This window comes from Nothoprocta perdicaria, unplaced genomic scaffold (genome assembly GCF_003342845.1).
Source record: "Nothoprocta perdicaria isolate Ctin4 unplaced genomic scaffold, notPer1 scaffold_58, whole genome shotgun sequence".
NCBI lineage: Eukaryota > Metazoa > Chordata > Aves > Tinamiformes > Tinamidae > Nothoprocta > Nothoprocta perdicaria.
In genome coordinates, this window is record NW_020455843.1 from 473626 (window position 1) to 488953 (window position 15328).

Below are 15328 nucleotides of genomic sequence, written 5' to 3' on the forward strand. Positions count from 1 at the left end.
TTTGAGTCCTATATTGCATTTGGTTGCTGAATTGGAAGAAAATTTAACTCTCAACTCTTGAACATAGCATTCCTTATTTTTTTTGTCATACACAAAGTTCTTCCTCTGCATGCTAAGAACCTGAGCAATGATCTAGCCTCCATTTGGGCCTCCATTTGGTTCCTTCTTTTATTCCACAATTTTATTTGTGCTTTCCAAATGTTTGGAAGTCTTCAGAGGACCTTCCCTAGGAGCCTAGAGAAGGGCAGCTGGAAATTATTGTCAGAAAGGCTAATTCTTCTCGACTCATATTTCTCCTCAGCCCACACATCTCATTACTTTTTCTTTTAAAAGAATTAGTCAAAAAGTATAGTTGTTTTATAATCTGGTTAGGACTTCGTTCAACAGGATTTTTTTTTTTAATTGAATCTCTTATATCTAGTAAATTTCTTTTTTTTAAGGAACATGCTGTTGCTATGCAACTGTGGATGAACCATATAGAGAGAGGGAGCTGGGAAAAATGAAGGTGAGAAGGTAAAAAAAGAAAGAAATGATTGGAAAGAGAAAATATGACTCTGATGTGAAAACCCAGGATAGGAATTTTTCTGTAGCTGTGAGAAGAGAAAGAAATTGAGGAAATCTCTTCCACTGACCTCCACTCCTTCACTTTGTCCTTCTGCTTGCAGTGAACGGTCAGCTGACAACTCAAGAAATAGGCATTTATATGGGTGAGGTGTCTAGCTGTGAATCAGAAGGTCTGTTGTGTATTCCCAGCTCAATATTTGTCTTTTTGGGTCATCTGCTGCAAACTGTTTAATCTCTGTTTCAAATTCAGGCCTCTAAAATAGAGACGATAATTATTTCTTCTTTGCAGTTTAAACTATAAAAATTTCATACTAAATACTAACTTAAGATCCCTGTCTGTCTTGTCRTTAGGTAGCAAGATCCCAAAGTCTCCTACAAAGATGATATCATAGAAAATAATAGTTATGTTGGGGCCCACTCCAAGGACAGCCTTACAGTGCGCCCCAACATAGTTAAATAAAGTTTATCGTGAATTACTCATCTTCCCATTTTGACTGTGCCAAGCATCTTATAGTTTTTGGCGTTGAGATAGGCACATTCTCTTTTCCATCTCATTCCCCTAAATTTAGGACTTTATTTTGTATGCAACAGGGCTTAACTTCAACCCATCCAACTCCAGGCCTTTACAAAGAGGTATTGTTATATGTTAACCTAGGTTATATTAACCAAGGTACCATCTATACTCAATAGATATATCTCTAGATCTTTTTTCCACTTAAGAAATGTCATTTTGTTGTCTCTTGAAACACTAGAAAAAGTCTGGCTTAAAAAGGTTCTAAACTTGTGTAACTCAATTAATTTCCTAAAGTTGGGTGACACATTCAGGCCAATGAGGTTTCTTCTCTGTTTTCATATTTGTTTTTCTGTGTGAGATTTCCAGATTGCAGTAAATCTTTTCTTCCCYCCTGAACGGAAATTTCCAAGCAATGTAACAAAAGCAGCAGAAGGTAGAACAGAGCCCTGCAAGAGAACTGGCAGGAGGATGCTGCCTCATTTAGAATTAATTTGTTTATGCAGCCTTGATAAAGTAAAAGTGGCATTTTGCTTGCTCTGATGAAGACAGGATTAATTTTGCTATGATTAACATTTCTGTTTCTTAGAGATATTTGCTGGTGTTCAGTTTTTTGCCTGTGATAGAGCATCATTTTTAAAACAAAATTGAGAATAAAAGCCCCTCTATACTGACATGACAGTGCATCCAAATGCTTCCAAATATTGAAGTCTTGATCTACTTCTTTGAGATTTCATGGATTTTGTTTGCTAGTTTGTTTTAATAATTGGTATGGTAAATGTGCTAGTTCCTGTCCTTTCACAGGAACAGTCATCCTTGGTCATGAAATAAATTGTGAACAGTGTTGGTGAAGATTTATGCTCACAGTGTCTTCTGTTGTGATTTCATGGGCAAATCACCTCTCTGTGTCCTCTGATATCCTCTGTCTATCTTGCCTATTTGGATAGCAAAATCTTTGATTCTTTCATCTTCCATATATGATGCAAGAGCTCAGTCTTTGGGGAAAGGATGCAATAGTGGAGCATGTAAGGTATGTTAGATCAKTTTTTTAAAGTTAATTTTACCTCACAGAGCTACAAGAGTCCTGGATGAGATGTCCAGAAATCAAAAGCACAGAAGGATGCTTTTAGGATGCTGGTACACCTTAATCATGCCAGCTAAGGAAACAACTTCAGTTATGGACAGATCTCTGATTAAATTTATTCCATTTACTATATGATACCATTTCCTCTCATAATTGAGACACTACTACTATTATTACTATTTATCTGGTTGTTTCTTTACCTCATCTTGTCTTCCCAATAAGGAATATTCCTTACTTTATTCAAGTTGTTTTCAAAAGAAGACAATAAGGTCAAGTTGTAGTGCTATGGGTTTTCCCTATGTGCAGTCAAGCATGCTGCCATCTTCTGGTATTCACAGCTGAATAACCTTTGTGTCTATCTGATCCCTGTTAAAATATGTATCTGATCCCTGTTAAAATATGTCTTTTGTTAAAAGAGAACAAAGACATTTCTATATTGTTTGTACTATATATTTTTTACTTCTTGGTATTGCCATAGTTGTTGCCTGTAGGGACATTGTTGTCCTGGTTTATCTTCTGTAAAGCTGAATGTCCCTCTAACTCTTTTTTTATTTTATTTTTTTTACATAGCTTTATTCCTGATCTAGAAGTGAAAAGTATTGGATCCCCTTTTTCTGCTTGATATATCAGTATTTATTTATTTAAGCCTCACCATTGTATTCCAAAGTTGAAATGTAAAAGGCCGGATAGCAGTGAGTTCCTATCACAAAAAGTAGAAGTAGTGATAGATGCATGAAAAATGCATCCCCACATTCCTCCAGGTCAGCTGTTTGGCATTTTATCTGTAGTACCCACCTGTAGTAGTCCCCCAATACCTCTATGTTGGGGGGATTTCTACTTGTCCCATTACTGAGCAGTTAGAATCAGTTAGTGGAACTAGTTCTGTGGCCCACTCTACTAAGCCAGTCTACTAACAAAACCTAGTAGTTCAGCTGGTACTAAGGTAGATGGAATTAAATCCCCAATAGCTAAAGAAAATGCTCTTTATCCCCTCAGCATTGCCACGAGTTGGCTAAAGATGAATTGGAAATCTAGTATTTGCCACGCATAGTGATGTACTCAAAAACTGTCCCTGTGTCCACTGTATTCTTTGTGGTATCATATATGAACTTTTATTTGTAACTGTTGCTAGGATTTTTCCGTATAGTCTTTCCTGAGCTTATCAGTGTGGTCCCCAAGTCCTGAACTAGGGCTTTCAGATAGGTCCAAGAAAATGAGTCAATACTATAGATTTATACCTCCAGGCTAAGTTCTGATAATGATTTYAAAGGAAAAATATCTGTAGAAGTATCTGAACCATGGTGGGGTGACAATTGGATCTGATCAGGCAGAACTTCTGAATTACCTATAAACATTTTAATTGCCATAATGAAACCTAAGCAGGAAGGTTGCTGAGTTTAACTTCTAAGAATATATAATCCATTTAAAAATAGTTAATTATTTTTTATCTAGAAAGCCAAGTTCTTATAGCTTATTAACAGAAATGGAGTATGTGCAATAAAAAAATCCTAGCCTGTATTTTCTATCTGTTTCAGCAGCAGGTTTTTTACCATAAGCACCATCAAAAGCAACAGTTATTACTGAAGGTGCTTTTCTTCACAGACCAAATATTGTTCCCTGCTTTGATGTTTGGTGTAATATCTACTTCCCCATCTGATAATGTGGGTATGCATAAAGGAAAATTTATCTCACCTCTTATTATCAGGACTGTTGCTGATTAGGTAATGTTCCACAGGAGAGTGACTCACAGTTCTCTAGGATTTGTATGTGCTTTTTTCTTAGATGTTTGAGATTATTAACTTCTTTTATGAAGTTTAATTGCAATTACCTCTTTGCAYCATTATACAAAATACTCAGATATTTTCTGATTTTACAGACAGACAGACCATTGGCTTTATTAATATTTCTCTTTCATTTAAAGACTCTGTTTTGGATGTAAATATTGAAAAAATAATATTGAGAGGCAAATGTTTCTATTGAAATTAAAAATAAACTTGGAATTCCTTGGGAAGAGTTTCTACGCAGTAAACACTGTTAAAAATCAAATTTTATTTCATACATGAGAATATATGCCAGAAGGAATTGAAAGAAATRGGTCATCTTAGTCTAGAGTAGCAGTGCGCTTTCCAAAGGAACACCTTGAACTGATTTTATTTAATTATTAATTATTAATAATCTTGGTATGAAAAGTAGGATTGCAATGCACATCAGAATTAAGATATGAAAGACCAGAATATTACACAGAAAGACCTGGAAAAGAGAAAAAAGTGCAACAACCCGATCATGTGACAGAATTAGACTCATTTAAATTTGTCATCTAAAACTTCAGGGTAGGATTCAGATGTCTACTTGCAAGGTAGTCACTCTAGACTTATACATCAGAGAACATTAGTCTAGAACATATTCRCATCATCCTAAAGGACATGCACAAAATGTGAGATGAGTCACTCTTTCATACTGCCTGTTTTCCATGGGAGGGAAGAGAGTTTTTATAAGCAGGTATTAATGACATTGTTCAAAGCACCAGTGAGGCCTCATTTAGAAAATTGTCCTATCCTGGCTGCTGAAGAATTCAGGCTAGAAGTGATCCAGATCGGCCCCTGAGTTCCCCAGAGGAAAGGAAAGAACAGCTAACAAGAGGAAATTGAATATCTTGGCTTGGCTAGCCTAGCATAAAATAGCTTATCTGGGGGACAACTGATGTCTGGAAATAGCAGTGGTGTAAATGCCTAGGAAGAAGTAAAATGCATTTAGGTTGATAGATAAGGCTGATTAAAAAAAAAAAAAAAAACACATAGTGGTCGCTGGGTGGTGATCACATTTAGGGGTAAGAGCAGACTGTTTTTAATCATGAGAATGGTAAAAAGTAAAGAAGTTAAGAAGATTGATAAATAAATAAAGAAATGGTTCCTGTAAAGGCAACTGATGTTGAGATAAATATTAGAAGGAACTAAGTGTCACAGGAGGTTTCTTATATTCCTACCTTCCTTAAAATACAGCCTTTCAGAATGCACTCAAAGTCTCCCATCTTGAAAATAAAGGTAATCTTTATTTYATGTGTGATAATCAATCATACATTGAATGAACTGCATATTCATGAGTAGGGTGATGTTATAARTGCTGTGCAGTTACAGAGCCAATGAAAAGTCACTAAGAAGTCATTTCAAAACCAGCAAAACATGACTCAGGTGGGCTCAGGTGGTCCGTTTCCATAATGTTATGGAAAGAAGGGGGAGTAAGAATAAAACACTGAGAAATCTGCTTATGCATCCTCCAGGTTTAACTGTATTGAATGCTTGCATTCAAACAAAACACAGAGGAAACAGAGAAAGTATTCTGCAACACAGAGAGAAAAAAAAAAAAAAAAGAAAAGAAAGAAGATCTCCTCAAAATCCTTCTAGTTTATATGATGACTTCATCGTGACTGAAATATGTATTACTGAAACAATGTTGTGAATCACTGCCAAATAGATTAAACTGGGAATATTGAAGCTCTGTTGTAATTTAAGATACTACCACCATGTTCTATAAAACATCTAATTATATAACTCACATATTGTAAAGAGGAAATAGGAACTTCAGTAAACACAATTAAAAATCATATTAAGATTTTGTATATACATCAAAATGCCTATATTTGGCTTTTTAAGGAATCAAATACATTCCTTCATTTCATAAGACTTAGGATTGCTTGCATCTGAAAATTTGTAAAGTGCATAAGCTATCCATAATACTTAACAAAGAATTCATTAATCCTTAGAATAAAGTATTTGGTTGTTGTTGTTAAACCACCTAGTTGTTTAACCTGTTGTTAAACAAACAAACAACCTAGTCTGTTCCAGTCGTCTATGATGCCTTGAACCAGAATCTGAAGTCTGAAAAACCACTTTTCTTTGCTAGGCTGTACAATTTTTTTTTTTTTTTTTTTGTTGGTAATTATTCTAAACATAAAAAAATGACCCGGTACACAGAATTTTAAATATGACCTCAGTAGAAAACATTGGAATTTATCAAAAGGCATTAGCCCTTAACAGCTACATCTTTAGTATATTTTGCTGCCATTATCTGAGCTGCATCTGCTGCATATCAAGCAYGGACAAAAGACTATCCCTCGTACCTTTTCTTTGATCCATGCCTTTAAGTTGTAGCCTTTCATCCTCTCTGCATTGTGAGAGAGAGCAGTGTTTTTAATGAAATTCTCTCCACTTGATGTGAAATGTCTGACGTGGATTAGCATATATTTTCTGTTTCTAATGTTAAGTAAATGACCAGTTCCAGTATCAGGTTTTGAAAGTGCAGAGACACCCATTTACCCAGTGCAGTATATGCAGCATTGCACTTCAGGAGGATATAAACAAACATTAACTGCCTAAGTCTCCATTCACAAAACTTACTCCTAACTGCTTGTGTCTCTAAATATCTGCATTACATGAGCCCATGTGAGTGAAAGATGWGTACTATATGAAATATGCTCATGTGGATAGCTGAGAAAACAGGCTTATCTCAGCGATGTTCCTCTGAGATGGGCTCCTTGAAACTAATATGTAACCTGTTTGGCTCTGGTCTGTAATTTACAGTTTATATAACTTGCTGCAGGTGTCCAGTGTAAATGAGAAGGAGGATCTGGGCTGTAGGTTCATGATTTTAAATTTAATTATTAATAAAGATTCCTCAATTCTCGTTTAATCACACTAATTACTATTAAAGGTTTTAGATAGTGTAAACACTCACCTTTTCCATTAATTAAACAGAACATGCTTCTGCAGAGCCCTTCTGAAAATCAGAACACTCATTTCAGTGYTTAAATTTAGAAACCAGGTATATGACTGGCAGGTTGCAAGTTGATTAGGACTCAATTCACCCCTTAATTTGTAATAATTAAATAAAAATAAAAGGCAGTCGCTAATCTGACATAACTTCATGACAGATGTGACTAAGAAGTTTTTCCATGGTAAAACTTACCATTGTCTATATATTTGCCCAATTGGTTGTGCCATGCCTAATACTAACCTGAAAATTATTCAGTACAAGAATGTCCAAGTGTGAACAGCAAACCTATGAAATACTTTAATAATGGCAGTGGTAATAACAAAAGAGAGATGCTCTAAGTCACAGTTAATTACTTAATATTTATAAATTATTTTTAAACCCTCAAGTGAGGATAGTAGAGTTGAAACAGTATAACTGTGTCTCATGTAGTTATTCTATTTTCAGGCATCAGTGCTCTCACAGTAGTGTTATAAACTGGAGAGAGGAAGTGCCATTTTTTTTCTGACAGCTGGGTGACATTATTCTCATTATTTACATAAACGTTAACCATCAAAAATATCTATGGAAGATGATATTCAAGAAGAAATCCTATTTCAGACACACCTATTTTTATTAAGACATATCTTTCTTCCAAAGGGTGGTAAATACATATGTGTAGTACAAGTCAAAACAACTCAGCTTCTCGGTGCACACATTGAAACATTAGAAACTCTCATAGTTTGTTTTTTTTTCTTTTGATACAGCAAGTTTACTCTAGATGATCATCTATGAGAAAAAGTGTTGCTCCTCCTAATTGGTCGGTGCCAAATATAACTATCCTCTCTTGGTCAGCATAAATGCAGCATAAGAGTCATATTGCACACTTTGGTTTATACGACAAAAATGCAATTATATTCATCATTAATCCATAGAATTATAGAATCCTTAAGGTTGCAAGGGACCTCAGAAGTCATCTGAGGGTCACCTAGAGCACATGGCACAGGATTGTGTCCAAGCAAGTTTTGAAGATCTCCAGAGAAGGAGACCACACAACCTCTCTGGGCAGCCTGCTCCAGGGCTCTGTTAACCTCACTGTTGAGAAATTTTTCCTTAAGTTCCTGTGGAACTTTTGGTGCCTCAGCTTGTGGCCTTTTCCTCTAGTCCATATCGCTGGCCACCACTAAAAAGAGGCCACCCCCTCCTTCTCACTGCCTCCCTTGAGGTATTTATAGACACTGATCAGGTCCCCCCTCAGCCTCCTCTTCTCCAGGCTGAACAGGTCCAGCTCCCTCAGCCTTTGCTCATAGGGCAGATGTTCCAGGCCTCTGATCATCCTGGTAGCCCTGCGCTGGACTCTCTCCAGTAGCTCCACATCCCTCTTGTCCTGGGGAGCCCAGAACTGGACACAGTCTCCAGATGTGGCCTCACCAGGGCTGTGCATATGGGGACGATCACCTCCCTTGGCCTGCTGGAGACGCTCTTCTTAATGCACCCCAGGATCCCATTGACCTTCTTGGCCACAAGGGCACTGCTGCCTGGTCAACTTGTCGTCCAACATGTCCTTCTGTGTGGGGCTGCTCTCCAGAAAGTCAGTCCCCAGCCTGTACTGGTGTCTGGGATTATTCCCCACCAAGAGCAGGATCCTGAACTTTTTCTTGTTGAACTTCATGAGGTTTCTCTCTGCCCAGTTGTCCAGTCTGTCCAGGTCCTGGATTGGATAATCCATCCAGGATCCTGGATTGGATAATCCATCCAGATCAGATCTTTGCTGTAGATGATCCTGTATAGCACTACTGCTTTAGTTAAAAATATTTATGAGTTATTGGGGTTTTTTTTTTCAATTATGGATAATTTACTACATGCAATAAGACACAAATTATAGGGCAATTGACTCTATGAGCTAATCAGGAATAATATAGTATGATCTATGAGCTCAATGAAGTGCCTCACATTTTTAGTAAGTATAAAACTTTGTCCATCTTTTGAAAGTACTTGCGGGCATGAGGGGATTTCTTTTACATCATCTATTATGTGAAAGGAAAGACTCCATTCCAGGTACTGTGGCATAATATGCATGTAGTTGTTCACATTACTCAGTGAAAAAATGACTGGAAGCATTGAGCTACAAAATGTGTATTGTTAATCATTGGGTCATTAACCTTAACAATGTCAATGTATTCCCTCCATCAGATTCAACTAAATGACTGCCAGAGGTAATAGTTAAGAGAACATTTCACACAGATGAACATATTAATGCTTTATTTGGTTCTAAATGCAGTGTGAAGGATTTAGGTAGGAACAGATGTAAGTGAAGAAGAAGAAAGACGAAGTACAGTTGAAAAGAGGAAAAGAGAAAGTTAAAATTTCCCCAAAAGAAGAAGACAAGCAGTCCCTGGAAGAGAACTGCTCACTCTCTTTTCAGTTACCATAATTCGGATATTAAAAAAAATAATAATAATGAAATGAAATAAAATAAATAATAAAAAACTATCTTGAGGAGGATTTAAATCATCAGTTTGAGATTTCATTAGAAGCCAGGGACTTTTGTAAGATCTAATCTTTCGTTTCTGTAACTCATTTCAACTCTTTGGTATGGCGCTCTCCCAGTAAATGTTAAATGGAGGTGATACCACTTTCTTTATTTGTCTACAATTGGTAGTCTTCTACCTAAACTCTGCTCTCCATACATCTGTCAAAGCAGGTCTTAAACATATTTCTGATGTGAGATCCCACTACCGGTCACATAAATATTTCTGCTGCAAATACCCCATCCATTTGACCATATGTGCATAAATCAAACACTGCCTGCACTAAAACATTCTTCACTGCTCACTCTCTCTTTGTATCTGAGAAAAGACTGAAAAAATGGCATCCAGCAACTGACTCCTACTAGAGTGTATTATTTTGCAAGTTGATCTTTGCAGACGACCTCCCATGTCTTGTTCCTTAGACCCAGATGAGAAGTGGATTGCAAACTAGATTAATTTTTGTGGTGCTTCTCCTGAATGCTATCTTTTTCATGGAAGTGAAGGAAACCTTTAGTCATTTCCTTTGGGTAACTCTGTAACCATTTATCTCTTTATAAGGCAACTCAGAAAACCAGTGACACAGTGATCTGCTGCGATCACGGGAAGATTATCGGAAAATTCATCCAATCAGCAGCATGTTCCCAGGTTACACTGAGATAAAAAGGATATAAAAATGAACCAGAACCTGGATGAAGGGTCCCACTGGTCTACAACTGGTCTGAAACATGTAGACACCTACCTTAAGATAGGAAGATTCTCAAACTGAAAAAAACTGCACCAAGCTTTTTCCAGGGCAAGTTCTTTTAGCAGATTCTCAGTTCTCAGACWTTCACACTTCTCTTAGAAGATTACTATGCAGAATGACATATTTCAGCATCAGTTCTTCTTAGGCTACTGGATGGCCTAATAACTTCTGCAAACGTTTAGTACTGAGTCCCATTTGCTACTGAAACTAGTCCATTAACATCACTTCACTTAGCAATGAGCAAGGAAAAGATGGTACTCTATAAATACTGATGAGTGTTATCAACAAACAGAGATAGGAATTAATTAGGGGCTCTCAAAATAGCAAGTGTGATATCAGCTGGTGGGTGTTTAAAGGATCAGGCCACCGGTTTCTCTAGTCTTAATATAATTCTGATACTTTTAGCTATATTCCCCTGAAGGGTCTAAAATTTCTCTTTCCTCTGTCCTAGACATTTTGCAGAATGTTATCCTGTTCTCTTAGTCACCACTTAGCAAGATTAAATTATTTGAAATGGCTTACGAAAATGAAAAGTTATAACTCTTATTAAAAAAGGGTTGTTTGTTGTTAACATACTGAAGAATATCCAATTATGTGGTATTGATATAAATCACTTGTAATTCATGTTGAAATGAAACTAGTAGAGGTTAAAAAGCAATGAAGCCTGCTAATACTGCAGTAGTCAGGTGGCTCTGGTCCTATGAGCTTGGAAGGAGCAATTTTGTGTAGTATTAATTCTAATAACGGATTTCCATTTTGACATTAAGAGGATTGGATTTTAATGAGGAGGGTGAGCTTTTGCCATCAGTTTCAGTGAGAAATTTATACTCTCTCTTGTTTGTATTTTTTTTTTTTTTGTCTCTTTATTTCACACTGATTTAAGAGGTCTTTGTATGAAAGTTGGTGGAGTTTTTTGTTTTATTTTAAAACTACAAATCTCTTCTGGTAATGAAGAAAGGAATGTCAAGGAAAGTATTTTTTCTAAAATTATAACTAATTTGAGCAAAACTGACACTTGAAAAGTATCTCCTATCTCTAAGTAAGACCAAGTCGGAGCTCCTCTACTTTCATCCATATAGTAAGGTGGCATTTCAATCTATATTAACAGTTTGCCAGTTAATCCCAGTCATCGGGATTTATTTATTTGTTTATTTAAAAATAAGGAAGCAAGAGCAAAAACATTTCCTAGGAATTAAGTTGTTGCAGCTGTTTATAGATCTGACAAAATTTTGATTCTATTTCTGTAAACCTTCTTGGCCTCACATCCCATGCCCCCTTTCTAGGTAATTGCAGTCTGGCCCAGCGAAGCTTAAAGAAGTGAAAGTCATCTTTATTTAAGTTAGTAAAAGATGAATGTCCAAAGTCTGAATGGACAAAGTTATTGCAGCAGAAGTAATTTCTTATAGAACTGGTACTATATTCTTATTCTTTATGTGGCTCTTCAACATAAGATTTGTTCTTCCACAAGAATCTCTACCTTCTCCTTTGGGATTTTCATCATCCTCCTGAACAATTCTGACTCTCATCCACCTGGGAGAATTCTGTTGTATGACCCAACTTCTATATTGGAGAAAAAAAAATAGAATATAAAAAGCAAGCCTCTACTCAAAGGATATCATGCTGTAGAAGTGTAGTACTAGCTAAGACTAGCTGTTCTGTGATGAGAGCAGCTTGGTCTGGGAGTTCTTCATCCTCCGTCTGCTTTTCTGATGTTTATCCCACAGTGGAAACAAGGAAGATGTAGCAGTAGATTTAAACTTGAAATCTTACTTAGCTCTATAGATAAATCATTAAAGCCTAGCTCCAAATTTAGCTGGGCTGCTGTAAATCATCCATCTTAGATGTATGGCATGTCTGACTTTCAGATGATCTCAGATGTGCTTCATATGGAGTACAGGCACACTCAAGAAGCACGTGAAATTAGATGGGAAAAGGTAAAGAAATGCATGATACACAATAAGATACGTTTATAGCTACATCATCCTATAGAAAATGAGCCAGAGAAAGCCAAGCTAGYACTTATAGTTTGGTGCAGAAATATAGTTATATCTGGATGACATGGTAATAGGAGCTGAAAGGCAGAGCTTATTACCTCACACACATGTGCCATTAGTGTCTGGGGACCTTGGTGAACACCTCCTGATGTTCTTGTGCTGTACTGTGCCACCCGTCTCAGGTCATCTTTAGCTTCAGGGTCTCTGCACTTTAATTTATTTTGTGGCATAAGCATGTTCATAGTTGAGGGAAAATCCCAATGCCTTCAACTCATTCAGATTCCACTTTCCATGCTGTGGAAACAAAAAGAAATGAGCATTTTAACCACAGGATGATGAAACCATTAAAAGATCAGTGTCTGAAAGACAATATTGCTGTTTTAAATATTGAATATTAAACATTTAAATATCTTGAATATATATACAACTATCTTTTGCAGTGATGGAGCTTTGTCTCTGTTTTTCTAATAAGCAAACACTAATGATGACGTAATTTTGCTTTCTTTGTATGAATATTTATATAGATAATGATCTTGAATGACCCTGAAATACTGGGCTGATAAACTGATTTGTCAGTTTTGATAGACTSATTAGTCACTTTGTTTCGACATCTTGGAAACACGACAAATTCATATCCCAGTTAGGTAGTTTTTTGTTTTTTTTTTTATTAACTGTAACTACAGTTACAGTAACTACGTACATGACAAAACCTCCTTTCTAAACAATACAGAATCTGTAAAAATAAGTTGGTAAATCTGGAACTACTGTTGCAATATCTCTATACTTAAAAACGAGTCTGCAAAGTTTAAGGCTTCTCAAATAGAGTGAAAATATGTCATTCATTTCTAAATATCCCTTCTACCTCTAGTTGCTTTCCTCTTGCAATAGCATACCAAAAATACAGGCACTTCATTTTCTTTTGCTTAAGTTAGCATTTTTCTCATTGAAGGCCCTCAAGGGAAGTGGAAACTCTGACATATGAAATGCAATTTGTGCTTGCCTTGTAAAATGCCAAGGAGACTGCTTTAAGATCATAATAACCCTTGCTGCTCTTTCCATGAGCATGCCTATAGAAAATGTTAATTTAATCAACAAATTATGTCTTAACACAAAGCAAGAAGTGTGGAAACACTGGCAGAGGAGGAGGAAAGGTCTTTCACATGTTTATGATTAGTCATGAATTTGTGACCCTTTATTATTATTATTGCATAAATAAAAAACTTCTCATAAATGTGTTCTAGAATCAAATCTGCATATCACTAAAGTTTGTGAGAAGTCAGTTGATCATGAAATGAAAGTGGATTTTTTTTTTTTTTTTTGCTTATCAGAAATGTTGTTTTAATGGGAGATAAAATAGAGGGTTATTATTTTCAGAGGAAATCTTGCAATTTTCACACTTGTTTCTACTTGTTTCTTCTTGTTTCTTTTATCAAGGTACACCTCACACAGTCTAACAATTTYCTGCCAAATGTTGAGGCACTGAAGTCAGAAATAGAAATATTGGAATGAAAAGGAACAAAARTAGATTTCTACAAGTCAGCTTAAATATCCCATTTCTAGTAGGGCAATATTTCATTCTTCAAAGGCATACGTTAACTGATTAGATCACCTGCAAATGGAATCTTAATTAATAATATTCATAATACAATGAAATATAATTACATTAGCAGGAAAATCTGACAGATCTATCATAGCTATGTCATTCAAACATTAATCCTAAAGATAATGGGCCAAATTCTGTTCTGTTTTTTTCAGCATAGATATGGAATAACTCCAATGATAGAGGATGGTTGTACCTTGCTGTCACTGAATAGTGAATTTGTCCCATTCCACTTTAATGAAAAGCTTTCTGAAAATATCTGTCAGTGAGGCATAGCTGGCGAGTCATATTTTGGGTTGCTAATAAGTCTAAAGACAAAATACTGGATCTCAGCTCTGTAGTTTGAAATGTATGTAGAGCAAGGTTTTCAAAGGAAAAATAGTGGCCTAGAGTGAATTTTATTTGCCACTAATGCTAAAGTCAGTTAATCCTTACCTCTCTCTTAATGTCCATATGGAGAAAATCTTCAGGAGAAGCTTTTGCCCTTACTGCAGATGGTAATTTGAATGACTGAAAGCACAAAGATTAAATCTTACTGCTTAAGTCAATTTGGAAATCGTCAGGCACCAAAACAGCTCCGAGGTCTGAAGGCTACTCTCTGCCTTCAAAGTAACAAAGGGTGTGTAAGAAACTGTTTTCTGGCCCTCTGCTTTTATATTTATTCTTTCTCCTTTTTCTAATACACTCTGAAGAAATCCCTTTGTTTATTGGATTWGCATTTCCTATGCTTTGTGTATAACCTACTCAATGGATGTTGCTGACAATTACCTCTTATTATTTATTATTATTACATTATATATGATTTAATAACAATTTTAAAAATAATTAACACCATTACCTTCCTGCATTTAAACTTATGGACATTAATTTAGCAGCTCAGCAATAAAAAAAGCTAATAATGATGAATTCAATCATTTTCAAAAATGTATCAACAAATTATCAACCTAACTAAATAATTACCTAGATGAGATAGAACTAAAATGTAGGTATCTTGTTTGCAATCTATATTTTTCCCTGTTAGGACTGGACTGTCTATAGTCAGCATAGAGTTATCTGCTTCCTGTGGAAAAAAGAAATTTCAATTTACAGAGCAAGGTTATAGAGTCAAAGTCCAGCTGACTCTTGATAAGTCAACTGCAACCTTGACTGACAAAATAACAATTTAATTCTGCATATTCAGAATGAAAAATGTGATTTCTTGTAGCCTGATTTTTTGGGGGTGGCTGTAAAAGACTCTTTGTACTCTATCTATTTGGTATACCAGAACACTCAGTTTAAGAAGATYCTGCTGCAAAGTCCACATCTCTGCTGTACAAAGAACGAGGAATAGGATTCTCTGTTTTTTACTATTCTTGTCATTAAGGCTAAAGAACTGGAGGAAAGAGAAGGTGGCACAAACAAATGAATGAAGTTAGTTTCCAAAAAGTAATGTGTTTGGATGCAGAACATGCATACAGCCTGACTGGCTTGGGAAGAGGAATCAATACGTAGACTGGAGGAGGAGAGGAGAGGAGAGGAGAGGAGAGGAGAGGAGAGGAGAGGAGAGGAGAGGA